General features: G+C 48.3%; 1 long non-coding RNA gene across 1 annotated transcript; it reads right to left on the reverse strand.

Annotated features, from left to right (window-relative positions):
- Positions 1 to 6,774: 6,774 nt before the first annotated feature.
- LOC138248936 (uncharacterized) lies at positions 6,775 to 23,218 on the reverse strand. Its single transcript, XR_011194667.1, has 2 exons — positions 23,062 to 23,218; positions 6,775 to 7,239 (listed from the first exon to the last, which is right to left on the reverse strand). It is a non-coding gene; the product is annotated as an uncharacterized lncRNA (long non-coding RNA).
- Positions 23,219 to 27,569: the final 4,351 nt, after the last annotated feature.

The following is a 27,569-nucleotide window of genomic DNA, read 5'->3' on the forward strand; positions in this document are numbered from 1 at the left end:
GGAGGAAAAGAAAGCCGGAGAGAGAGAACACCCATCAAGAAAGAAAAAAACAGCCAAAGATGAAAATCAAGGCCAGTGCACCAAAGTAAGTAGAGGGTGGTAGAACCACCTGCTGATAGGAACCGACAGAAACCTTGCAGTACATGAAAACAGAAACATGATGTAGAGAAATACCCCTTGATGAGATTCCAGTCACAGAGAGGGTATAAGCAAGAGCAATGACAATCCGACAAACAGAAGAAATCAGTTGAGGAAAGAACTGAAGAAAAAGTGGGAAAATCCCAGAGGGACAACCAGCGTAAAAGAAATTGATCCAAGCGTGGCCCAGTGATGAAACAGTGTGAAAAAAGAAGTATAACAACTTCGATCCCCGGTGTGGAATCTTGACACCAGACTTTTAGAAGCCTGCAAGGTCAAAAGGGAATAACCAGATCCATTGATAGCAGTCAGAACACAAAAACAATATGCGAGGAAGACTAGGAATACGTTCACGCCGGTGAACAAGCAAGGATGAAGCAATGCTAGGACTGGAATCCTGCATTGAATATGTCTGCATTAGGTGACAAAAGATGACCAGGGATGCACACACAGAAAGGAAAATAAACCCCTCAATGCGATGGGAACCAAAGGAAAGGAACCCATACACAAATGGATGAAGCTCAACTTACCAGGGCGGAGAGACAATAACAGACACAATAACTGTATGGAAAGAATAGGTGGAAGAACCCCCCATGGGCACACACATCCCTCATGCAAGGAGTGGAGCTAATGGGCAAGGTCCAATTTACAAACCAATGGTAGGATACAACCATGGCCCTGCCCATAGTGGACTCAAGATCAAGGAACATGTCCACTGAATAGTAGTTCCATGTCAGAAAGGAGGAAGTACATACTCAGATGGAAAGATAGAAATAGATATATGAGATATATATACATGCATAGAGACACAGCAAAAAAGGGACTACCCTCATGACCATCCCAAAAGGTCAGAAGGAGAGTGAAAGTAGGGCCCTCTAGGGGCAACAGGTGATGGTCCTGACTTGGAGCAAATAACAATCAAAAGAGAGGTATCTGGAGAATAAGCGGTACCCACATGTCCAATGGAAGCAGACCATGGAAAATGGGCAGAAAAACATCTCCCATAGTACCAATGGGAAAGGACACGTCCCAAAACAGCAGTAGAATCCTCAGTGACACAAGGAACCATCCTGCTCCCATAGGAGCACTGAGCAAGTTCCCAGTAGGGAACAAATAAGCAGGAGAGAGTGGCTAAAAGCCCACACCAATTGCTCCGAAGAGCTGGGGATGAACAGAACTCCCCAAAGAGAGCACATACATCGTAGGCGACCTGCCTCTAAACAGAATACAACAGAAAACACCCTGTGTAGAAGAAGGAGACCCAAACCTGGTCCAAAATAATACTAGAACCTATCCACTAAGGGGGAAAGAGCGTATAATGAATGTAAAGGGCATTGGCTGTTTTGAAATCACTGTGCAGGTGTGGCCTGCTCCACCAGAGGCGCTTAACCGTGCCACTAAGCAATATCTCCATGATGTATTAGAACATGACAAGAGCAGAAGAACCTGCAAGGAGCAGGAACCTCTCACTGGGTGTCAAATGACAACAAGAGCACACTACCACAATGGCAGTATAAAAAAGTGTAACCGGGAAAACAAGTCAACTGCCCCTGATCAAGAAGACAAGCCAGAAAAAGACTCTGGAATATGAAGAGGACCTGACACTAAGTCCCACCATGAGCATCACTGAAGCGGCGTAAGGCCGAGTCGCATGTGCGTTAAAAAGGGATGTGCCATCAAAGGGCATATCAAGCAATGAAGCTCGTACAGCTTCTGAGAAGTTGCAAAAACATAACCATGTCCTTCGCCGTAGCGTAATGGAAGAAGCCATAATCCATCCAACCAAATCCATAGTATCCATACCACATCTAACACTAAGCTTGGCAGCTTCTGGCCATCCCGTACAAAGGGCATGAGAGCATTTCTAGCCTCCACAGGCAGAGAAGGCAAAATACGCCATTGAGTCCCACAAAATGTTGGAGAAGCGAGCAAGGACACAAGAAGTATTAGTTGAACGCAAGGCCGAACTAGAGGAGGCGAAAATCCTCCAACCAGAAGCGTCCAGCTGCCTCGCTTCTTGCTCTGGTGGATGGCGCCAAAGGCATGATGGATCCTCCGGGGCTGGACTGTGTCTATGTGAGATAGAGGGCTCCACAGGGGGACCAGAAACTGGTTGGGTCCAAAGTCCCAAGAGGATATCATAAAGAGCCTCACAATAGGGAAGGACCGGCTCCACAGAAGACTGGCCAGGATGTAAGACATCAAGCAAAGGATCAGTGGGCATTTGCACAGTAGGAAGCTGTAAATGCAACATTTCCAATACACTCTTGAACTTTTCAGCAAGAGCAGAACTAGCCTCTGAAGATAACCCAGGAGATGATAGGAGGCTAGATGCCGGCGAGGAATCAAGACTGCTCACATTGGCCAAGTCAAGCAACCAATCCGAATGGTGCTGGAATGTGGAGGCTGAGAATGAAATCCAGGCCCCTCCGATGGAAGAACTATACGGTGAGGCACAGAAAACGCCAATTTAGGAACATCAAGACTCCAGCGGTGCCGCTCCCGGCATCGGAGTCGACGTCGGAGTTGACACCGATCGACGCCGGAAGGGAGAGACCTCAACCTTGGAAGGGGCATCTTCTGACTCAGGAGCGATAACAATGGGGGCGTTGAGCGAAGTTGCAGGCGCCACCACTGCCGAAGCTGGCGTCAGAAGTGAGGAACCAAGCGCAGACGATGGGAGCCGTGGGAGGCTGTGCATCGGCCCCGACCTGACTTTGAGGTTGTCGTTGTGGGAACCAAGGGGCCCCGAGGACAAATCCGCTGGTGAGGACCCCACCTCCTTAGGGCCCGAAGGCACTACAGAGGGCGGCGTAGACCCAACAACAGAATGGAAGGAGGAACAATAGTCCTGCATCTGGGCCAGAGTCTCCCGGCAACAGGATAAGGTGGAAGGGATGGGATCGACTCCTGTGCAGACTCTTCCTCAGAAGATCTGGGGGAGCCAAGAAGAGGCAGAGAAGCCAGAGAAGGACACAATTGCAACCGTGGGCAACGCTTCCCTTGAGACGTCGCCGGAACAGGACATGTCAAGGGAGCTGCATGTGATCGACACCTAGAATGGTCTCTGGGACGAAAAGATGAAGGACTACGACACCTACGAGAGTCGTGTGAAGACTGCGACACCCACGCTGCCAGGAGCTTCATCTGCTGATCTCACAATGTCTTAGGCCTCAACTGTTGACAGGTGTCACAGTCGTCGGTATTGTGGTGAGTGACTAAGCACCACATGCTAACAGAATGGGGGTCCGTGACCAACATTTTTCGAGCACAGGACCCACAAAGCTTAAAGCCAGTAGGCATAAACACTGCTTCAATGACAAAAAAAGTCAAAAGGGAGGCCAAAAATGGCCAGAGGAAACTGCTTCTCCGGATCCGTGTTGCTGCTCAGAAAAGAAGAAACTGACGACAGCGCGTCGGGGGAGGGTCTATATGGACTCCGTTGACATCATATCCGGGGACGACGTCAGTATGGCTGCTGAAGAAAAATTTTCTGGATCCAGTTTGTCCCTGTGGGAGAATTCTAAGATAAGGAATCTGCAGCTGGTTGTCTCTTTCAGATTGGTTAAGCAAGTAAATGCCCACTTTCTAAAAGTGCATAAAGAACAAGTGATGGACGGAATGCTGAACGATGTCAAACTTTCACCCCCAGTACAGAGATCTGGGCCTAAATCCATCGCTTTTTTGCCACCCATGCCATTCCAGTTTGGACCCAGCCATATGCAAATCAGTCTTAACCCTGTTCCCCATGGGAACAGTCCAGCCCGAACTGCCAAGTCAGGTCCTCCCTAGACTGGAAACAAGCATCCTAGGACCGGTTTCAGGGTATCACCCTTCATCAGCCACGCTAGCTTGACTCCAGTGGCATGCGGAGCAGGGGACCCACGTCTGGGCATATCCTTCCCACTTGGGGCAGCAAATGCAAAAAGAACAAGTGATGGACGGAATGCTGAACAATGTCAAACATTCACCCCCAGTACAGAGATCTGGGCCTAAGTCCGTCATTTTTTGCTGCCCATGCCATTCCAGCTTGGTCCCAGCCATGTGCAAATCAGTCTTGACCCTGTTCCCCATGGGAACAGACACTAGAGAATCATCATCTGAGAACTTTGTAAGAATTGGGGCAACAAGAACAAGAAGAAGGGAGAGAGAGAGCGTCAAACAAGACGTACATTGTACCTGAATGGGGTTATCTGACAATAATTAAATTGTATTAAGGAGGCATTGACTTGAAAGGTCTTACTATAAAGTGAAATGGCAAATGAACCATCGAACGATCAATGCTAAATATGTTTCCTGACCAAGAAGTAATCTGATGCTCAAAAGTATTGAAAGACTGACATTTTCCTCTTTAGACGTTTTTTGTTTTGATGGGATTGATTTCCAGGAAAACAGAGTATTTTCGAATTTTGCAATTTTGCTTTGAAGATCTAATTCATTTTTAAAAGACAATTTTGAAAGAACTTAAGAGAATGTCTTTGGGAAAGTAGAAGATTTATCAATGGCTTTCTAATTAATTTTAATAATTCTTATTTCAGTTGTTGGTGTATAAATATGCTTCTTGTGGGGATCTCCCAAACACTACTGGTAGCTCAATATTTCTGAATACTAATTAACATTGTAGGTTAGGACATGGAAATATTTATGATGAAAACTTTACAGAAAACTCTTACACAGACAGGTTCATGGATTAGTGGGAGAGGGAAAGATATACAAAGAAAGATGATTGATCCAATCGCAATAACCGGAGAAAAGTGATAATGAGTGTTGTTCTAATATTCAAGTTTTGCCAATTAGTTCTTGCTATGGGTTTTAGGAGTAATTTAGATGTAACTGGAGGAACACAAAGAAGCCAACGCTGAAACCATCAACAGAGGAAGAGATTGCTCTTGGTGAATAGATGGGAATCTATGACAATTTGATGGTTATGAAGGGAAAAGCTTTCAAGATCGAAAATGTTGTCGCAGTTGTAACTGTGTGATACTTTAAAAAATATCTGAGGGGGGATTGTAGAAGTGAAATATTTATTTAGAAAAATAGTGTCTAAAATAAGCTTGTTTTTTTCATTAGCATAACCAGGTTGCATTAACAAGAGGGCTTCTCACATTGCAGAAAAGTGCATGTTTATTTTTTGTGCACGAGCTACACTTGCTTGTGTTTCTTTTTTTTTTGCTTTCATAAAATGTTCGAATTTCAGCTGCAAGTTATAGTCTCCGACCTTTATGTGAAAATGCAACTTATCTCCTACTTCCTTGGGCAGGAATATGTTCATGTTGCAACACTGCGGGGCTATGAGCTGAGCCACCATCCTTACAAAGGTGCTGAAGAAGTTTGTTGTTTCTCTTGTGTTTTTGCAATAATAAAACGTTCCGTTTCTTCTGTGTAATAAATTATATATTCAACAGCCAATGAGAATAATGTACAAGGACGTGTTATTTGGAAATTAATTATGTGATTGGTGTAGTCCAAGTCACATTTTTCGTGCTGCCTCTATGTGAAATCATCCTATGAATTTGTGTGTTTTCTTAGTGCAAAACATTGTAAAGGACGTGCTTTTTGGGAAAGAGACAGCCTTTACTGACTTTCCTGTGAGACTTTAAATTTCATCTTATTCTGCATATTGCTTGGAGAGGGCGCGATGCTTGTGGTCCTTTCTGTATTTAAGCTTGTTTACTATTTACTGTTAGTAATATGATTGACTGCCAGGTGTACTTTGTTGCTTAATTTATTAAAGGCATGTTCCATTAGTTATTAAGATTTTGTATTTATGCTAATTCCCTTAACTATTATTACTTGCTTTCTGTAATTACACTGTTATCTGAATAAATATGCAAATACTGAGAACTGGAAAAGCCTTGTTGTGCAGGGTGTCTTAATGCTTGAGTGGAGCGTCAACAAAGGCACCTCCAGTGTGGGGTCAGCTGGAGATATACACAGTGTTGACTTCTTTAGAATATTTCTTGCACAGTCACCATGTGTCCGGACACAAGTACTTGGACCTCCACAAACCGGCCTTTCCTCCTTCAATGTTTGCCCTTAAGGCTTGAGCAGATGAAACTCTGAGCTGTCACCGATGCCTGGAGAGGGAACTATGGGCCTGTTTTAGAACTTGACGGATGGGTAACTCTGTCACAATGTCACAACGGTGACAGATATCCCGTGTGCTGAAATGTAAATCCCATTACAGCTCATTGGATTTAGATTTTGGTGTTTATGTGTTGACTTGTGGGGAAATATTTTCCCTGTTGGAGGAAAACACTAGAAAGTGCCCCCCTTGTATTGTTGGTTATCACTAAATGCTGTGGAACATGAAAGCAGAGAGGTGGGGAGAAAGCACTATCTAGCGCATCGATAACAAAATATTGCATGTGTGTAATGTCATGGGTTAATTATGATAATTAGAAGTGTTGAAGGTTGTACTCCTGGGTTGGCAAGTGAACCATGGATATGTAAATATATACACATAGGAGCTGTTTACATTGAAGTCAGGAGCGCTGGGAAGCTGGATATGGCCCTGTGGTTGGTGAAGGAGCACAGTGTGGTGGTTTGACACAACAGCACAATACTACCGACAAAGGACCGCACTATCCCACCCAGAGTCTGACGGCGGAGTACATGAAGACAGGAGGCGGTCACTTCTCTCTGATCTTTATTGCATTTGGTAAGCAGCAAGGACTGAGCTCCTTCACAGTGTGGCATGGGATGTCATATCCATCTTCTCGGCTAGGGTTCTCTGCACCGTGGGCAGCCGTCCGCGGGCCCTACTATGTTCTTACAGTCAGGCGGGATCTCGGGGCATGGGATGAAGGCGCAGTCAAGCTCCAGGTTGCACTTACAGATGCAGCGCCTGCGGCCATAGTCTGTGTAGATGATCTCCCCTAGAGGGATCAGGCCGTTCTTCAACTGGCCACATCCTGGGTACCGGTTCCATTCGCAGGGGCAGCTGACATACTCCTTGCAGCACTGCTTATTCGCTTCTTGGCACCTGAATGCCTCAAGAGCGCAGCTCTCCTCTGAGCACTCTTGTGAGCGGACCTCAGGGACCAGGACGGTGGCCAACCAGAGGCAGAGCCAGGGCACCGCCAGCGCTTGAACCAGTTTCTGAAAGAGAGGAGACGAGGCATCGTTAGCGGAGATGTCCTGGGAATAATGAAGCACATCTGTTGTGAGTATGCGCACTGCCGACAGATGCTGAATATGGAAAATCTACAGGGCAACCATGAGGCGGCCACATACGACATACACGTAATACATCTCATGGTCTCATACAGAATGTCTTCATCATAACATTTCTAATTGAATGATTATGTATGTCTGGTGTGTAAGCATGTTAGAACCCATCAGGGCAAAAACTCCAAAAGGGTGAGCCCACCTGGAGGAAACCTTCTACCATGCCAAACCTCAAACGCTGCCAAAACATCTCCACGCAACATCGCCCAATTATCTTGGAATCAATAAACGTTACCTTCAAGATCATCAAGCAACAAAACAGCTAGGAGAAGATTTACTAACATTTTGCTCCAGGTTTGCATCACAAACATAATATGTTTATTTGGGATTTTCTTTCCAGCACAGAACTTGTTTTGCAGTAGAAAGATGCTTGAAAGCAACATAAAGAATTCCTTTGTGCTGCTTTGCAGTATTTAACATCAAAGAGGCATCTCACGGATGGACACTGGCGTTCCCACGCTGCCACCATAGTTTTTGATGCAAAGCCTTATCTACAAACAATGGCAGACCAAAATTTGGACCACAAACTTTTCTGAGTTTGCTTGTTTGTTGTACAGCACACATCCTAGGAAGAAAATGTTTAGGTCTCTCTGCATATAGAATTTTGTACTGGACGGGCACCCTTCCAGGACAAAACCCATGCTATGCATGACTCAGACACCTTGGACTATGGTGCAAAGGTGTGTGCGCGGCACTAGGCAGCCATACTGTGTGCCAGGAAGAGACCGGGACAGTGCCATCTCTCTCTACATATATCTATATATCGACATATCTATATAGCGATGTCCTGATCTATTTACTGAAAACTCTCACAACACAGCACGGCAATCAAAGATATGTGTGTGTGTGTATGTGTGAGGCGTGTTGAAATGAAAGAGATCCAAGGAGGTATATGCAGGAGGGAGTGAAAAGAGGGTGCTGAGGAGGAAACAGATGAGGTGTGAGATATGCAGAGGGAGGATTTCAGAAAGATGTGAGGGGAAAATAGTGTTCAGTGTCTAAGAGAGTGAGAGACCGCAGAGTAAAGTGGAGTGAAGGGGGGAAGGGGAGGGACCGAGACACTGTGAAGGCCCCTCCCCCTTCACAGACCTCGTTAACTCACTGCCTCATAGCCTCAAGATTGAAAAGTTTTCAATTCTATTTATTGAAAACAAAATTGCTGTTACTCAGCTGATACTGACACAAGCATTGCCAAAGCCAGTAGGTCTTCTTGCTTAGTTAGTTGTTCGCCACTGTGTGCTATGTCTGATACAATAAGAGAAAGCTCACAGAGGCACCAAAATACTGGTCAGGTAGCACACTGTGGGAATCACTGGGTTTTAGTTTACATCACACTCTGAATTGCATAGGCCACGCCCCTTGGAAAAGATTCCTAGCTGTGCTTCTTAGGCCACGCCCCTTTTGTGACCCCACACTTTTTTTCGACCCTCTCAAGGCCCTGCCCAAGAGCGCCTAGAAGGCCAGCCTAGCTAAGATAAACTCACCTGGAAGTTCTGGCAGAATTTCCAATTTGGGGCAGAATCCCACCAATCGTGGTTATTTGAATTAGACATGGAATTGTTTGTGCATCTAAGGTGAACTATAGTTGCATAAAAAGACTTTAACGCCTAAACATGTGTAACACCATCTGTTTGTTTTCTAAAACGCTGTAATGCCCTCGTGTCAAGTTAGCTAGCTCAGTGGGTTATTGCTTTTGTCACAGAGATACCTTTGTTATTTGCAGTTCATAACTTACACACCTAATATAACACAGTGAGCAATAAACTGGCAATAAACTGGCATCAAGGCGCTGCATACAAACTGCAAAGCATAGGTTTAGAGATTTATGCTTTCTTTCCCCAGTCTTTCGTTACTCTAAGGTTGCTAAAAAATGAAAATTCTTATCAGCAAAGTCAAAACGTGCCTCTGTCATGTTTTAAATCCTGAGTTTGTGCTTCTCCAGACAAGAACTCTTAAAATATACCGCCTTCTAGTAAGACGGACGAGATCCTACACCTTGTAGCGCTTTGTCTTATGTAACATTTCGTATAGACTCGTGTACACGCTTGTATGATTGTCTCTGTATGATGTGAAGCGCTCCGATACCCTACATTGGTATCAGTAGCACTATAAAATAAATTAAATACACCTGATAGAGGGGATACGGGAACATGAGGGGCACCCCTGAAGGATGGTAGTGAGGGGATCCATGGAGACACACATCGCTGGGGGGCGCCAACACACATTGTTGCATGCGGCGCTACAAGCGCTACAGTCGCCCTCACTCTTTGGTTCAGTTTCCCCGGCTCCATGAGGCTCTCCCTTCTCTCATGCATGAGGTGTAACTTGCCTCCCCTCTGCATCCCTGGCCCCTCCTACCACGCAAGCTCTGCCTGTCGGAACAGCCAACCCTTTGTTAGACCTTTAGAATACATCACTCTCGCAGGGGGTGGTCCCTGACAGCCTTAAAGCTGCAGCGACGCTTCCCTTGCTGAAGAAGTCGGGCCGTGATCCCAAGATGCTGAAAGGTTTCACCCCACCTCACGTGTCCCCTCTGCAGCTTCTATTTCAGAAAGCTTTTGCTACTCAGGACTAAGCAGGTTCCTATAGTCATCTAACTTTCTGCATCCATTGCAGCTGGTTCCCGCCCACCCCGCAGAAGCAGTGATGCTTTGTGTCCTCGATGACCCACGATGGCAGATGGATTTGAGATCCGTCCGCGATGGTTCTGCTAGATTTATCAGCCGCCTTCGATACTGTGGACCCCGTCCTTCTGCTGCATGGTCCGAAGGATGTCCAGCTTATCAGGCCCGGCTCTGGGATGCTCGGCCCTTTGTCTCTTCTAAGACCCAGGTCATCTGGGGGGGTCCCCCAGGGCCCAGCATTAGCTCCTTTGCTGTTTAATGTTTCATTGATCTCAGTCCTCGCTACTTGTGGGTTTAGATGCAGTAACTGCGCTGCTGACTCTCCGTTGATCTTCGGCATCAAGGTTCTGCTCAATCCCTCCAGGAAGTTCAATCTACCCTGGAGTTCATTTGGAACTTGAGCTAAACATTGATAAAACAGCGCTGGTTCTTCTCACTCACAAGATGGGTCTCTGGGCAGCTCCCACTGGCCCTCTGAGCTCAGCCCCCTAAGTCTCTGCGCCCTTGGCCAAGGCCCAGGCATCCTGGCAGGAAGTCACCAGTCCGTGGCCCTCCCCTTCAAGGCAGTCACAGCAAGTGGATTAGTCTCTTAAACCCTTTAGGAAGGTCACTTCTCTTCTGTCTCCCGCGGCTTTGAAAGGTGTTGTTGTGGTAATTGTGTCCTGCTTGGACTATGCAAACCTAAAAACACAGCAGCGAGGATAATCTGTAAATTGTATAGACGAGCAGATACCTCTCCTGCCTCAATGAAGTTTCACTGGCTCCACGTCAAACAAAATTCTTAATAAAACAGCCTGTATTATTTAGCCGAATTAAGAGATATGTGCTCAGATCCTCTCTCGCCATTCAGTTGAGGATCCCTCGGTTCAAGTGACAGAGGAGGGGTGGTTGGGGGGCGGGAGCTTCTCTGTCCTGGCCCCATCTCATGGAACCCTCCTCCTTCCCGGTCAGGCTGGACCCCAACTTTCTGCGGCTCAGGAAACCTTCGGAGGCCTGGCTGTTTACACAAGCTCATGATTAGCCGACCCCTCTGTCCTTTCCTTCCTGGTTGTCGCAGCGCCAAGAAACCCTCGGGTGTTTGTGCACTCTATAAGTTCTCCTAACATAACATAATATGAAAACACACTATTTCTTTCTATCACCTTCAACAGATTGCCGCAGAGACGTGCAGTAATGACCAAAAGAAACAATATTTCCTCCAGTAATTCCAAACAATCCCAATTAATACTCCTGAAAAAACCCACCTTTCAACATGTATTTTACTTTAGAAAATGCTTCATTGTTCAGATATTTTTGACTATTTGCTCCTGAGGACCGGATGCACCAGGAGAGTCTAACTAACAAAGGCCCAACCTTGCCAGATTGGGACACAGACGTGTACCACCATGAGCTTTTCACCCCCAGCAGATCTGTTCCCTGAAGTCTGTTGTAAATCATATCTGACACCAAGGAGCCCCCGCCGCAAGGATACAGCCTTGGACTTTATCCCTCTGTGGAATTCTTAGGTTGCACATCAAAGAGCTTTAAAACCAATAGTGCAAAGTGATAGGCCGGTTGTGATGGGAAATCCGCAAATGATAAAATGGCGGGTCCAGTTATTCCACACTTATGGCCTCATTATGCGATGTGGCCTTTGTTCCACTACCAGAACTCTTGTGTTCACTCAGGGGTCATAGGAAGCATTTAGGGCCTCTGGAAGTCCATTGTGAATAAAGCCTCCAGGCTGGAATTACAAAAATTTCTTGCTCTATGATGGTGAATGGTGTCCTTGGGATAGACCCAGTGTTTCAGACGACCACATACACTCACAGATGCTCCATTTTGGGTGCCTGGGCCCCAGTCCATCCTTTTAGAGACTTATAAGCCTTAATTCACGCTTTGGTACCTGGAACAACCAGCCACCAGCGAGACCGAGGAATCACATTCCCAACACCAGAGGGGACAGGTTTGCAGCACTCACCCTCCCTGCCAGTGGGCTGTGCTTTTGTCCCTGAGGTGATTTCTGTCACATGGCAACAGCCATCTCAGGAAAATACTCAGTGACGGATATACCACCTTGGCACTGATTAAAGTATGGTGCATTTACACGTGAAGATACCGGGGGCCTATTACTCATAGGGCGCACTGTCTCTGTTTGCGTCACGGTGCACCTTAAAACAAGTGCGCAGGGCGCAAACAGAGAAAGTGCCCCCTGTTACACTGAGTGCCGCCGCTCAGTGTTTCACTGTGCTGCAACCCACCTGCACTAGTAAGGGGGATTAGAGCTCCCCTTGTAGTCTGGGGCAGGGAGTGACTGCACCCGCCTGCAAGGGGATGTCTGGGGGGTCCAGGGACTCCCGTTTCCCCCTCCAGAGGGCTGCCATCAGTGGGTGCATTGACAGTGCACCACCTTTTAGGTGCACCTCCTGACACTTTCTTTGTCTCTGCACGTGCATCTATAACAGGGAGCGGGCGCAGAGGCAAAGGGATTCCCTCATTTGCATGGAGCCACGCCCCCACACAAATGAGGGAACACCCTCTTGAGTTAGCGCTTGCCCTATATGTGCGCCAGTGCTATTTGTATTACAAGGAGGGCCGCACAAGCGTCTGCGGCCATTTCTGTAATACCAATGTGCCCCAGGGGCACGCAAAGTGGGTGCACTTGCTTGTTGCGCCCCTAAGGCACTTTGTATAATACGGCCCCGGGTACGCAGAATTTATGATTTCGGGAGGTATTTATGCACCTAAATCCCCCTATTGTGAGTTCATTCCCATGGAATGGTCTAGAACCAGCGTCTAATTTGTGAAGGAAAGGGTGCCGGTGCCTGAAGCGCTGCTCAGAAGACATTAGCCGGTGCAATTAAACATCGGTGCACCACATACCAAGGCTGGTCATCTTTAATCCACTCCCAGGCACTTCTTGCCCCTTTGTTTCACTGCTTTGTCCCTTTCTGCCGGTTTTGCCATCTTTCTCATCCTCTGTCTTTCCGATCTGTGTTTGTCCCTCTCTTACACTTGGGAAATATCTGATGTGGAAAAATAAGTGTTGGTCCCTAAAAAGTGTCTCCCACTGACAACCACCGGCTCAAATTAAGGACTGGGATATAACTGTACGGAGAACTCTATGGAATTCTCACTTCCATGGGATTAATGCGCACATTTACCGCTTGCTGTGACGTGTGCTGAGCCGCTGGTGGGGGTAAGGAGGAAGGCCAGTGAAGGGTTTTAAGGGTAGCAGGGACGCCCAGCTGAAATTTTATTTACACCGGTGTAATCTTCCATACTCTTCAGCAGTTTTCATTACAATTGTCATTCGAAATGCCAGAGATTACACCATTACAACACGTTGCATATTTGAGACTTTGTTCTGTAGAAATCCTACAGTGAAACAAAGAAAGAATGAGATAGAACAGGATAAAAGCAGCTGTTGTTCGAGTTACCCGTGATGTTGTACTATTTTTAAGTGTGAAATGCATCCTCATACCAAACATTTTTGTAAAGACACATTTTGCACTAAAGAAGTCAAAAGGAGGAAGCCGGCTTTTTGTCTAAGAACACTTCATTTGCTCACTTTTTGGGGCATTTTGTGTAATTTTTTGGGCATTGTGTGTAATTTGCACAAAAGAAATTATGCAAATTTTGCTCGGCGAAGGGGGAAAGGTCACCTGGCAGATCCGAGCAGTGCATGCTTAAGACGGAGATTCTTGGGGGTCAGGAGGGCTGTGCACGAGTCCAAGTTAAAAGTGATTTTGAGTTCAGTGTTCCTACGCTGAGAAAATCCGGGTGTGGGAACTTATAATTGAGCGGGGAGGTGTCTCCTGCCCTGAGATCCCCCTCCCCTCAGTTTATAATCAGCCTCACGTCTGAAAGCAGGGTAGACCTGTTGTCACGTGTTCCTGGCACTCAGTGAGCTTTCTCCTCCCACGCCCCGGACACGTGGGGCTTTACATGGAAGACCAGGGCCAGGGCACGAGTCAAGGATAGACGCAAGTAGACGGCATCTACCCACTTTTTAGGTCAAGCCAAGACAGCGCTTGCGCTATCAGGATGATCTGTTGTATGTACTTTGTGAGCTTTGGCTCCTCCCACCGCTTTTGAATTGTCTAATCATTTGTCTTGTTAAATTCCTTGCTTGCCAGTGGGTAATTTGACTTCTTGGACCTTCCTTTTTGCAAAATATTCACTCCTCTCGAGCATGGCCACATGACTTGTAGGCTTCCACTTTTTTAATATTACTTTCTATTCAGGAACTTTTTTTTTAAATGTGAACATCGTTTCCCAGGCTCAGCGCGGGGCCCACTTCACGGATGCCGCTCTTCATCTTTCACGGACACTCACTCTCCTCCCCCCACTCTCTCATGCTTCCCTGTTACTGGCATTGCCTCTTTATCCGGTCCCTGAAAACCACCTCTGGCTTCATTGTTTGTATGAGAAAGTAGGGGAGTTATGTACGCAGATCCTATAGACTTGTATTTGAAAACAACTTGTCAATGAGAAACAGGCACAAAAACATTCACCAGAACACTGTGATGGCAGCTCCGGGCCCAACAAGGACATAACTGCCATTGCCTCTTTAACGGGTCCCTTGAAACTTCCTCTGGTTATAATTGTATCTATCTATGACTCCACAAATAGAATGAAGGACTGGAGGTAACAAGCTGGGGTTTGACTTGTAGATGTTGACTAAATGTACAGTTTTTGAGTATGTATAAAGGGCATTTCTACAGCATAACATCTGCATTTGGAAATAGATGTGCACTGGGAAAATGAACGCTTTCCTTGTTGGACGCCATCTTGGGACTGGGCAGGTTATTTCACAAATCGCTCTGAAGTCTTTTCTGCCTTTTGAGTTATTTTTAAATGACCTCCTAAATATGGTTTATTTGGTTAGCATGCCAGGGCTTGTGTGAGTCTGAGTTTACAAACTCTAATTTGAAACTTTTTTAATGTCTTTTTTATTGTTTTACAAAGCCACATAGTGATTTTAGGACTGCGAGTCAAATATTAGTTTGTCATACTTTGTACTTTTTCCAGCGTTTACTTTTAGTCTGGTTATTTTTATTTAGTACAACACTGCACGTCCACAGGAACCAGTTACGATCAGTGTCTTTGTTATATTAAATCAGTAGGTGCCGTTATGACTACAATGGTATGCTTATTACGAACCTTCGATCGAACACGCCCTCTTTCTCATTTTTCTCTCACACACGCACTGTGTTGGATATCTCAGACACTTGTTTCCAGCAGTGTGCCCCAGCCCTGTCAACACCAGGATTGCCCAAGGCCTTCACGTTATTGATTCACTCGTTGTGAGTGGACATGCGCATAACAGAAGACCCTTTGGGAGCTTGCTTCCGTCCCACACAATGTAGTTCTGGTCTGCGAGCTCCTTCTCTCACATCGCAGCAAAAACCTGGAACAGCCCCTCCACGCACCTCCGGACTACCACCTCACTTCTGGAATTCTGAACGGCCCTCAAGACCTGGCTGTTCGAATGAGCCTCCGGACCCTGCAAGCACCTTGGTACCCTATTGAGTGATTAGCCCCGCTTTATAACTCTTGATTGATTGATTGATCGCATCTATCAGTCCCCATGGTCCCCATGGTCTGCTTTCCATCTTGGGGAGGGGTTTAGTGAAGTGCCCGTGTTTGCCAAGCGGAGCCTACAGCTTCCATTCTTTGTGTAGTATTTTCTCCCGCGATTAAACGTGGCAGGCATTCAGCATGTGCTTCTTGTGTGTGATTGGCACATGGCTCGTGTGCTCCACCAATGGCATTGATTACTTTGCTGTAGTTGGTTGTTCAGAGTAAGCTGTGTTGCTACAGTCAGTACTGAGGCTTCTGAGGCACTCGTGTGTCAGACGCTAGAAAATTAGTGTTTCGGGACCGATGCGCCACTTTCTTGTAAACATGCCCCCAGTGCTGGGAAGTACCTGGAGGCGTATCTTTAAAAGATGCCCACAGATTGCAGCAGTTGCTTTGATGCGGGTGTACTAGGCGAGAGAGCGGGCCTGTGAGGGGAGCTTTAAGCTTCACACCTGCGTGTCAGAGATGTTGAGGAGCACGTGAACCTGGAGGAGCCCGTGAACGAGTGCCTCTCCCCTCACACCCTACTCACTGACATTTACTTCCAGGCGCTCCACGCCAAGCGCTCAAGGCTCATCACATCTGAAGATGCACCGCATGACTGTGTGACTGGGGCCCTCGAGAACTGTAAGGGAGTGATCTCAGTGGCATAACAAGGGCCCCCACAGGCCCTGAGGTGCAGGAGGAGAGGGGGGAGGCCGAGCTCCAGGGGGCCCTCTCAGCACAGGACACTGTACATGGGAGGCAGGCCCCTGGCTGGGTCCAGGGAGGAAGGGGGCCCCTCCAGGGACTTCGCAGGGGGCCCCCATATGTTTTGTTACACCACTGAGTGATCAGTCAGGCCAGAGTCCAACCGCTGCTGGGGGCACTTACCTCCCATCAACAGTGATCTTCAGACTTATTCTGGGGGCTAGACATGGTCATAAGAGAACTTCTAAGTGAATGGAATTGGCCTCATAAGATAATACAATCGTTAAATGAATAGGAGTTGAAATACCGAGTACAAATAAATCTAATCGATAATTATTAAATATATTTTTTTTTAAGTACCAAGGGATCACCTGCTGGTGACTAAAGATCTAGTTGGTCGACTGATTGATGAACAAATTAAGTCAAATTAAGGAACCCAGGACTTTCCACCAGGACGGGTCATCCAGAGGGCCGCATCTCAGTTTTCCTCCCTCTGCCCTGACTCGTCACCTCTTCAGGATTTAGTGACTTCCCACTTCTTACACTCAACAGTTTGCATTCCTTCCTCCCACCCTCTCTCCTTTCCTCTCCGCTCTCTGTCTTTTTGTTCTGCTCAGCTCTATGCTTTGCTTTCAGTTTTTTACCCTCTCTGCTTTCTTCTCCCAGATTATCTTCTGTTTCTTCCCACACGCCCCGTCCAGTGCTTAATTTGTAAATTAGGAGGTGCCGGTGCTCAAAGCCTTCTCTTAAACACAAGGCTGCAGTAATTAAATCTGCCAGCACCGAATACAGAGGCAGCGTAATCCTGAAGTCATCTCGGGCCTCTTAAATCCATTTACGCCCACCCCTGCCCCTTCAGCTCATCCTGCAACTTTCTACTTTCTCCCTTTATTACGGTTTTTCGTTTTTCCTTCTTCCGTCTTTCACATGTGTGTCTCGAGGCATGAGAATAAGCCCCGGCCCTCACAAATAAGTGCCGGTGCTCAGCACCGGAAACAACAAGCACAAATTAAGCACTGGCCCCGTCTTCTTACTGCCCTTCTTTGTCCTCCCTTTGCCACATAAGCTGCCTTCCTTTTTCACACAACCTCCTTGCTTTTCTGTGCTAAAGTTTGCTTACTTTCTCCTAGTCTACCTCACATTCTTTCCCAGTGCTTTGTTTGTAAATAAAAAGTGCCGGAGCCCAACGCCCCCTCTTAAACACACGGCTGCTGCAGTTAAATGTGCGAGCACCGAATACTGAGGCAGCGTAATCCTGAAGCCATCTCGGGCCTCTTCAATCCATTTACAGCCACTCCCTGCCCCTTCTGCTCACTCTTGCAACTTTCTGCTTCTCCCTGTGTGACGATTTTTCGTTTTTCCCTTCTTCTGCCTTTCCCACATGTGCTTTTTGCTCGCAGGAAATGCCTGATGCAGAAAACTTCAGGACATATGTACAGACCCCTAGCGCCATCAGAGTGTTACTTTTTGTGACGCTCCGGTGGCACTGTGCAGTATGCCATCTTCACAAGGCTGCACTAAGCCACTTTTTGTGGCCTAATGCCGCCTTGTAAATGTGCGCCCGACGCAGTTTTCTGCATCAAAGGGGCGTGCAATGGGTGTTGCTGTGGGCGTTCCACCGCAACGCCCATTGCTTTTGACGCTGCCCCAGATTTACAACAAATAGTAAACCTGAGGCATCTCCAAAAACTAAAACCAGCCCAGGGGTGGCGTTAGCATGGCGCAACAAGGAGGAATACTTTTATTCCTCCTTGTTTTTGCTTTTCCTATGTGTGCTGCTTCCTGCAGCACACATAGAAAGAGCAGAACACCATTATAGATTGTTTATGTGCGGGAAGGGGTCCGTTCCTGCACATAAACAATCATTAAATAATGATGATTTGCTTCTCCTATATGTGCTGCATTCTGCAGCACACATAGAAGTAACAAATCGCAATAATTGATTGTTTAGGTGCATGAAGGCACACCTTCCTGCATATAGACAATCATTCCCTGCAACGCAGGCACCCTTGTACTATGGTGCAAGGGTGTCTACGTTGGCGATAGGCAGCTAAATTTAGCGCCAGCGCTAGCCATAGGGTGAAACCCAGGGGTGCACCGTATTTTTTAAAATATGGTGCATCCCTGCGTTTCTGAAGTTATGCAGCATTGGCAATTTTTGTGCATCGCTGCTCACTTTCTTATAAATATGGCCCTAAGTGCCGGCCCTCAAAAATGCCCCACATTGAAAACCACAGGCTCAAATTAAGTACTGCCTATGACCTTTGCCCCATGTTTCCCATGCATTCTGCCCCCTTTCTCCCATGTGCGCTGCTTTTCTTTCTCCCATGCACTCTGCCTTCCTTTCTCCCATGCGCTCTGCTTTTCTTTCTCCCATGCACTCTGCCTTCCATTCTCCCATGCGCTCTGCTTTTCTTTCTCCCACGCGCGCTGCTTTTCTTTCTCCCATGTACTCTGCCTTCCTTTCTCCCATGCACTCTGCCTTCCATTCTCCCATGCGCTCTGCTTTTCTTTCTCCCATGCACGCTGCCTTTCTTTCTCCAATGCACTCTGCCTTCATTTCTCCAATGCGCTCTGCTTTTCTTTCTCCCATGCACTCTGCCTTACTTTCTCCCATGCACCGTGCTTTTCTTTCTCCCATGCATTCTGCCTTTCTTTCTCACATGCTCTCTGCCTTCCTTTCTCCCATGCACTCTGCCTTCCGTTCTCCCATGCGTGCTGTTTTTTTTCTCCCATGCACTTTGCCTTCCTTTCTTCCATGCGCTCTGCTTTTCTTTCTCCCATGCACTCTGCCTTCCTTTCTCCCATGCGCTCTGCTTTTCTTTCTCCCATGCACTCTGCCTTCCTTTCTCCCATGCACTCTGCCTTCCTTTCGCCCATGCGCTCTGCTTTTTTTCTCCCATGTACTCTGCCTTCCTTTCTCCCATGCGCTCTGCTTTTCTTTCTCCCATGCACTCTGCCTTCCTTTCTCCCATGTGCTCTGCTTTTCTTTCTCCCATGTGCGCTGCTTTTCTTTCTCCCATGCACTCTGCCTTCCTTTCTCCCATGTGCTCTGCTTTACTTTCTCCCATGCACTCTCCCTTCCTTTCTCCCATGCGCCCTGCTTTTCTTTCTCCCACGCACTCTGCTTTTCTTTCTCCCATGCACTCTGCCTTTCTTTCTCCCATGCACTCTGCCTTCCTTTCTCCCATGCACGCTGCTTTTTTCTCCCTTGCACTCCGCCTTCCTTTCTTCCATGCACTCTGCCTTCCATTCTCCCATGAGCTTTGCTTTTCTTTCTCCAATGCGCTCTGCTTTTCTTTCTCCCATGCACTCTGCCTTCCTTTCTCCCATGTGCTCTGCTTTACTTTCTCCCATGCACTCTCCCTTCCTTTCTCCCATGCACTCTGCCTTCCTTTCTCCCATGTGCTCTGCTTTACTTTCTCCCATGCACTCTCCCTTCCTTTCTCCCATGCGCTCTGCTTTTCTTTCTCCCATGCACTCTGCCTTTCTTTATCACATGCACTCTGCCTTCCTTTCTCCTATGCACGCTGCTTTTTTCTCCCCTGCACTCTTCCTTCCTTTCTTCCATGCACTCTGCCTTCCATTCTCCCATGCGCTTTGCTTTTCTTTCTCCAATGCGCTCTGCTTTTCTTTCTCCCATGCACTCTGCCTTCCTTTCTCCCATGTGCTCTGCTTTTCTTTCTCCCATTCACTCTGCCTTCCTTTCTCCCATGTGCTCTGCTTTTCTTTCTCCCATGCATTCTGCTTTTCTTTCTCCCATGCATTCTGCTTTTCTTTCTCCCATGCATTCTGCTTTTCTTTCTCCCATGCACTCTGCCTTCCTTTGGCCAATGCGCTCTTCTTTTCTTTCTCCCATGCACTCTGTCTTCCTTTCTTCCATGCGCTGCTTTTCTTTCTCCCATGCACTCTGCCTTCCTTTCGCCCCATGCACTCTGCTTTTTTTCACCCATGCACTCTGCCTTCCTTATGCCCATGCTCTCTGCTTTTCTTTCTCTCATGCATTCTGCCTTGCCTTCTTCCATGCTCTCTGCTTTTCTTTCTCCAATGCTCTCTGCCTTCCTTTCTCCCATGCTCTCTGCTTTTCTTTCTCCCATGCATTCTGCCTTCCCTTCTTCCATGCGCTCTGCTTTTCTTTCACCCATGCACTTTGCCTTCCTTTCTCCCATGCACTCTGCCTTCCTTTCTCCCAGGCACTCTGCCTTCCATTCTCCCATGCGCTCTGCCTTTCTTTCTCCCATGCGCTCTGCTTTTCTTTCTCCCGTGCATTCTGACTTCCCTTCTTCCTGGCGCCCTGCAGAAGGAAGACGCAACAAACCTTGAGCTGTCAGATTGCTGCACATAAAACTGCATCAAAGGAAAGGGGGCTCCCGCCTTTCACACCCCTGTGCCTTTGCATGCACACATGATGAAAGGCCTGTGACGCTTGGAATATGTGGTTTTATTATTGTATTGATACACTTCCTTTAGAAAGCATCGAAGCACCTTAAAATGTGTTGCTTGCATTGCACGGCTGGAGAGTTGCAAAGAGTGTATGTCATGGAACTGGTGCTCATGTAAAGTGCTCCAATAACCTTCCGGTCGAGTTTGAAAAACAAACCTTAGTGGAAGGAAAGACACATTGATACCAGGGAGGTCAATTCTACAAAATGCCAGGAGAAGCGGAAGTGACATCACGCGCCATTTCCTCTTTACTTTCACTCACACACCTTCACTCACACACACACTCTCTTTTTCGTAAGCACGCTCTCACCCGCAAGCACGCACACAAAATGTGTTTTTTACTTATGCCAGCTACCAAGCCACTGTACTCTGGCTGAAAACAAAGAGGTGGGGGCCAGGCGGCGCCCATAAGGACCAGCAGCCCCTGTGTGTCAGGCACTGACTTAGACACCTCTAAGGTCAGGGGTCGCAAGAGGCAAGGCAACTCTTAATTACATCCAGGATTGATACTCAGTTATTGTACAAAGTGAAACCAGAAAACTTGAACCAGAAATATTTTGAATGAGTACTTCACAATGCAGTGCTATAATGTGCCCAGGGCTGGCTTTAGCGCTGGTGGCCCCCTGTGCGACAGTGGTTTTTGACGCCCTCCACCCCATGACCACCTCCTCGGATTCACTCACTACCACCCTCAAATGCTCTCCTCATCTCTCCATGGCCACTCTCTCACGTACATGACTTGGTTTTAAAGCGCTTGAAAAGGCTGAGTTTACTAATCCACTCAGCTATCCACATAAAATATGGTTCTGTTTTTTGCAGCCGGCACATTAACCCTCTACACTACTTTATGGCGAGTCACAGCTGCCGCTATACAAAACTCCCATCTCTCTCCCTAGCAGGAACACTACCCACAAGCCATATCTTGCCATTCCAATTGTTTCCTGAAGGCCGAACGCAGATGGAACCTTTCAGCAGGTGCTTTTAAATCGCAAGTTTCTAAAGTCATTGCTAGACACAGCGTCCCCCCTGAGGTCAGGTCAGCACCCGGTGCAGCCGCACCGCTCGCACCGCCCTAAAGCCGGCCCTGAATGTGCCTAGTAGTGTCCAAGCTTCCACGTTAAAGAACAACAGATGTTGTAGCGCCCAGGATAATGTGCTGCATGGCTGCATACTTATAAGGTCCCAAAGGCGAAACCCACCAGTGCCTCTTTCACAGGGTTTCCGACGCCCACCCAGGCAAGGGTGTGGGCCCCACACGTACATGCTAAACTTGCCCCCGTTTAATTTTCACACACGGGACACATTCCGCTGCACCTGCAGGTTGTCTGCTTTTCACCCCAGCAGCCAGGTGCGGCGGAAAGGAGGCTTGTCAGATTACACCTGGGCTTATAACAAAGGCCTAGTCAAGGGGCCATCAGGCCTCCTTTTGATGGAGTATCCTGGCTGGGAGCTATCAGAAGGGGAAACAAAGGCGCACAGTTTATCTCATAAGGGGGGGGCTTAAGAGAGGCTACTTTTGACTTTGTTCAGTCCCTGAATATAAGACACATGCATGCACTGTAAGAAGGTCAGATGTGTTGGTCTGCTCCAGTGTTTTGCACAAATAACAATTTAAATGCCACTATTTTTTTAAATTTCTTTTATGGCACTTAGCGCTACTCATCCAAATGCTGGGTGTCAAAACACTTTACATCGCAAATGATGTATTGGGCACAAGATCTCTGCAGCAGGTGTCTTAACCCCATAAGACACTTTAAAATGCAGACTTTGCAACCGATTAAGAAGAACAGACTTCCTACCACCCAGATTTTGCATCGGGTTTTTGTCACTTTTTTGTCACATACCAGACGCAAAATCGTTAAATATACTTAAGTGCCTAAATGTACTCATGATAGACTTGCCAAAGAAATGAATGAGGGCGTAAGATCAGATGTCACTTCCTGTGAGGTCATGGGCTGTGAAGCCTCTTCCTGTGATGCCATGTGCGATATCACAAGCCGTTATGTCACTGTCCATCATGCCACGCAGTTTGATGTCACGCACCATGATGTCACATGCATACTGCTTAACTTGGTTAGTCACCCCAATTCTATTTTTTAGGGCTTGTGCACTGCATGTAAGAGAGATAACATAGGTGAGCAGTGACCAACCTCCCACCCCTGAGGGTTACAACTTTTGCATCTACATCATGTGGCACAAACCCCTCTATTCTACTCCAGCACCGACGGGACTTCAGCTGGAGTTTACCATTCTAAAGGGGCTCCTGCCACATCACAGATGGCCAAGATTCAAAACACTGTCCTGCAAGTTAAATACAGGTCTCTGCAGAAGGCACATTAACTCAATGAGCTAGAAAACAGGGTACACTTACTCCCATGGTGAGTGGGTTTGCAGGTGCTGGTGTCTGTGCTGAAATGTGTGCTCCTCAGCAGACTAGTTCAGTGCCTTCTGTACTTCTCAGTAGCCACACACCAGGTTATATGTGCTGCACGTCCCTAGAGGCCATGCCCACCACCCTGGCTTGTCGGTCCAGGCAGAAGCAGCAGAACCAGTTCTTCTGGCAGTGCATGCCACACAAAGCAGGGGGGCGAGGTGAGAATTCCCCAAAGGCCAAAGAAACGCCTGGGCCCAGCTTCAAGTTACAGCACAGCAGAGGAATGCTCATGACACTGGCATCACATTACAGTGGCCCGATGGGAACTGAGGAAGAAAGTCTCTTGTGCCAGATTACTGAGGCCCTAAAAAATTGGGCCACAGGTGACTGTGAGGCATCGGCCCAGTGCCCAACTGCCTGCCTTCCCATCCCGACCCTGCTCGCCAACAGCAATCAATCAATCACTCATAGCATTTGTAAAGCTCACTACTCACCTGTGAGGGTCTGAAGGCGCTGGGGGGCGGGGGGGCTGCTACTGCTCAAACAGGCATGTTTTGAAGTGTCTCCTGAAGGGTAGTAGGTCATGTGTCTGTCGCAAGTGGATTGGAAGAGTGTTCCACGTCTAGGCGTTGAGGTGGGAGAATGATCTGCCACCAACGGTCATTCTTTGGATGCGTGGAATGGTGGCGAGGGCAAGGTCAGCAGAATGAAGCTGGCGGGTGGGGGTGTAGAAGGTGAGTCGTCTGTTGAGGTATTCTGGTCCGGCGTTGTGCAGTGCTTTGTGAGCGTGGGTGAGGAACTTGAAAGTGATTCTCTTGTTGACGGGGAGCCAGTGCAAGACTCTCAGGTGGGCTGTGATGTGGCTGTGACGGGGGATGTCCAGGATGAGGCGTGCAGAGGCGTTCTGTGTGCGTTGCAGTCTTTTCTGGAGCTTGGCCGTGGTTCCTGCATAGTGGGTGTTGCCGTAGTCCAGTCTGCTGCTTACGAGGGCTTGGGTGACCGTCCTTCTTGTTCCGGTGGGGATCCATCTGTAGATCTTCCGAAGCATGCGGGGGATGTTGAAGCAGGAGGAAGAGAGAGCGTTCACTTGCTGGGTCACTGATAGCGATGAGTCCAGGATGAATCCCAGGTTGCGTGCGTGGTCTGTGGGTGTCGGTGCGGTTCCCAGTGTGGCAGGCCACCAGAAGTCGTCCCAGGCTGAGGGGGTGGAGCCGATGATAAGGACCTCAGTCTTATCAGAGTTCAGTTTCAGGCAGTTGTTCTTCATCCATTCGGCGATGGCTTTCGTTCCTTCGTGGAGGTTGGTTTTGGCTGTGGCAGGGTCCTTGGTGAGGGAGAGGATCAGCTGAGTGTCATTGGTGTATGAGACGATGTTGAGGTCGTGTGATCAGACGATGTTTACGAGCAGTGTCATGTAAACATTAAAGAGGGTCGGACTGAGGGATGACCCTTGGGGTACGCCGCAGATGATCTTGGTGGCTTCAGAGTGGAATGGAGGGAGGCGGACTCTCTGAGTTCTGCTGATGAGGAAGGAGGAGATCCAGTCAAGGGCTCTGTTGGGGATCCATGCGTCGTTGAGGCGTGTGCATAGGGTGTGGTGCCAGCCTGTGTCGAAGGGGCGAGAGGTCCAGGAGGATGAGGGCCGTGGTTTCACCGTTGTCAAGTAGGGTCCTGATGTCGTCAGTGGCGGATAAGAGGGCGGTTTTGGTGCTCTGGTTGCTGCAGAATCCGGATTGGGACGAGTCCAGAGTGTTGTTCTCCTCGAGGAAGCAGGTCAGTTGTCTGTTGACAATCTTCTCAATGACTTTTGCCGGGAAGGGGAGCAGGAAGATTGGCCCGGAAGTTCTTGAGGTCCTTTGGGTCCGCCTTGGGTTTCTTGAGAAGGGTGTTGATCTCAGCGTGTTTCCAGCTCTCCGGAAAGGTGGCAGTCTCGAAGGAGCTGTTGATGATCCTCCGGAGTTGGGATGCGAAGACGGAGCTTGCTTTGTTGAAGATGTGGTGAGGGCAGGGGTCGGATGGTGAGCCGGAGTGGATGGTGTTCATGATTTTGATGGTGTTGTCGTCGTTGCCGTGGGTCCAGAAGAGCAGGAGGTTGGTGTGGCTGGGGGTTGGTGAGTCTGTGGTGTAGTGGTTGACGGGGGTCTGGGTATTGAAGCTGTCATGGGTGTCTGTGATCTTGCAGCAGAAGAAGGTGGCTAGGGATTCGCAGAGGTCTTGTGATGGCAGGATGTCATTGGAATCAGGTTGGAGAGTTCCTTAACAATGTTGAAGAGGTCCTTATAGCTGTGTGCGTTGTTGTCGATGCGTTCTTTGAAGGAGGTTCTTTTGGTGGTTCGGATGAGTTGGTGGTGTCTGCGGATGGCGTTCTTGAGGGATGTGTGGTTGTCGGTTGTCTGTTCTTGGCACCACTTCTTCTCGAGTCTTCGGCATGTTTGCTTGGATTTTTGGAGGTCGGCGGTGAACCAGATGGCCTTTCCGTTGGTGCGTCTATTTGAAGGTTTCTTGATCGGGGTGAAAGTGTTGGCACAGTCATCGATCCATTGCCTGAGGTTGCGGGCGGCTGTGTCGGTGTTGGTCTGTTGACTGGTGGATTCCGGGAGAGGGTGGTGATCAGCTGGTCTTTGGCGACCTTGTTCCAGCTGCGGCGTGGAACCTGCTGCAGGTGGTGGTGCGTTGTGGGTTTCTCGAAGATGAAGTGGATTCAACGGTGGTCGGACCAGTGGAGTTCAGTGGTGTGGCTGAAGAAGACGTGTTTGCTGGTGGAGAAGATCGGATTGAGCATGTGTCCTGCGGAGTGGGTGGGTGTTGTGACGAGCTGCTTGAGTCCGAAGTTGGCGAGGTTGGCAAGCAGGGTGGTGGAGTTGTTGTCATTGGTGTTCTCAAGGTTGAAGTTCCGGTCCCCAAGGAAGACGTAATCTGTGGATGCGAGGGCTTGCGTGCTGATGACGTCGGTGATGGAGTCGCTGAACTGCTGTCAGGGTCCGGGGGGTCTGTAGATGAAGATCCATATGAGGGTGGTGTTAGGATCGGTGTGGATCTGGAAGTGTAGGTGTTCGGCGGCGCTGAGGGTGTCTTCGGTGCTGGTCGTGATTCTGGTCATGATTCTGAGGGTATTCCTGTGGACGATGGCGATGCCTTCTCCTGGTCTGTTGGTGCGGTCCCTATGGGTCATCTTGTAGTCGTCTGGGATGGCTATGGCGATGTTGGGTGCCAGGGAGGGGTTCATCCAGATCTCGGTCAGGAAGGCAACGTCCGGGGAGGCTGAGTTGAGTTGGTTCCAGAGTTTGTTGGCGTGTTTGTGGGCGGAGTGGGTGTTGAGTAGGATGCATCAGAGATGGTTGCGTCCTGCCCTGGCGAGCGGGTCTCTGGCATGGAGGCTGGTAAAGGTGCAGCTCCAGCAGGGAGAAGGGTCCACGGATAAGCCTCGGGGTGGCCTGGTGGTAGGTGGATGAGCGACCGCCATTGAGGGTGATGGCGACATCATGCATCGGGTTGTGGGAGGAGCAAGAACCAGGGGTTCTGGCGCTGGGCATGGTCCAGGTGCGGACGGGTGCAGCACTAAGTGACAAATGAATTGTGCAGGTTTCTGCGTGGCTTTATACAGCTGTCCTTGTTTCAAGTTTTTAATGCCTCATCAGAGGTAGTAAGCGCTATATAAATGAAATTTGAACGTGGTCATTATAAAAATGCAAGTGTACTGACCAATTTCTTAAGGACCTGATTTAGAGGTTGGCGGAGGGGTTACTCCATCTCAAATATGACACATATCCTGTCCGCCATATTACAGTTTGCATGGACAATTATGGCATTGTAACACGGCGGGTGAGATATCCGTCTCGTTTGTGACGAGTAGCCCCCTCCGCGAAACTCTAGATCAGGCCCAGGCATTCCTTCTTAAACGTGGAAGGGACCGCACGGGGCAGGGGTGGGTGTGTGTGTGTGTGTGTGTAATGAGACTCCGCCTTGTCGTTGAAAAGCCTTTTGTTCGCGTGGAGCTCACACTTCGTAGGACACGTGAACCCTAAGGCCACGCAGAGCTCTGTTACATTAACTAAGTCGGTCAGGCCAGGCTCAATCGCTCCCCTCTGATAAACACAGATTTGCCCCGGAAAGTCGAATTTCTTTCCAGGAAGGGGCATTGTTAATATTTTGACAGACCATTAATTGTAAAGCATGTTAAACTGCCGCACTGTTAATTTGTCACACAAATGCTGTGTTTGTGGCCCATGGAAAGGCTCCCATCCTTCATGAAGCTTGGAATGGGAAAGTCTGGGAACAAGAAGTGCAATGTTTGAGAGTCTGTGGATACTATGGAGTCCCAGTGGCGTAAGAAACTTGAGGCCCCTCCCCCTAAAAAATACACGGAGAGCCCCCCCACTCCGGGCCCAGTCAGGTGCTCTTAGCTCAGGGCCTGCAGCCCATGCACAGAGCAAGAGGCCCCCCCCCCCCTGGAGCTCTGGCCCCCCTGCACCGCGGGGCTGCTGGGGCTTTTGTTAGCCACTGCG

The sequence above is a fragment of the Pleurodeles waltl genome, chromosome 8 (genome assembly GCF_031143425.1).
Source record: "Pleurodeles waltl isolate 20211129_DDA chromosome 8, aPleWal1.hap1.20221129, whole genome shotgun sequence".
In the NCBI taxonomy this organism is placed as follows: Eukaryota; Metazoa; Chordata; class Amphibia; order Caudata; family Salamandridae; genus Pleurodeles; species Pleurodeles waltl.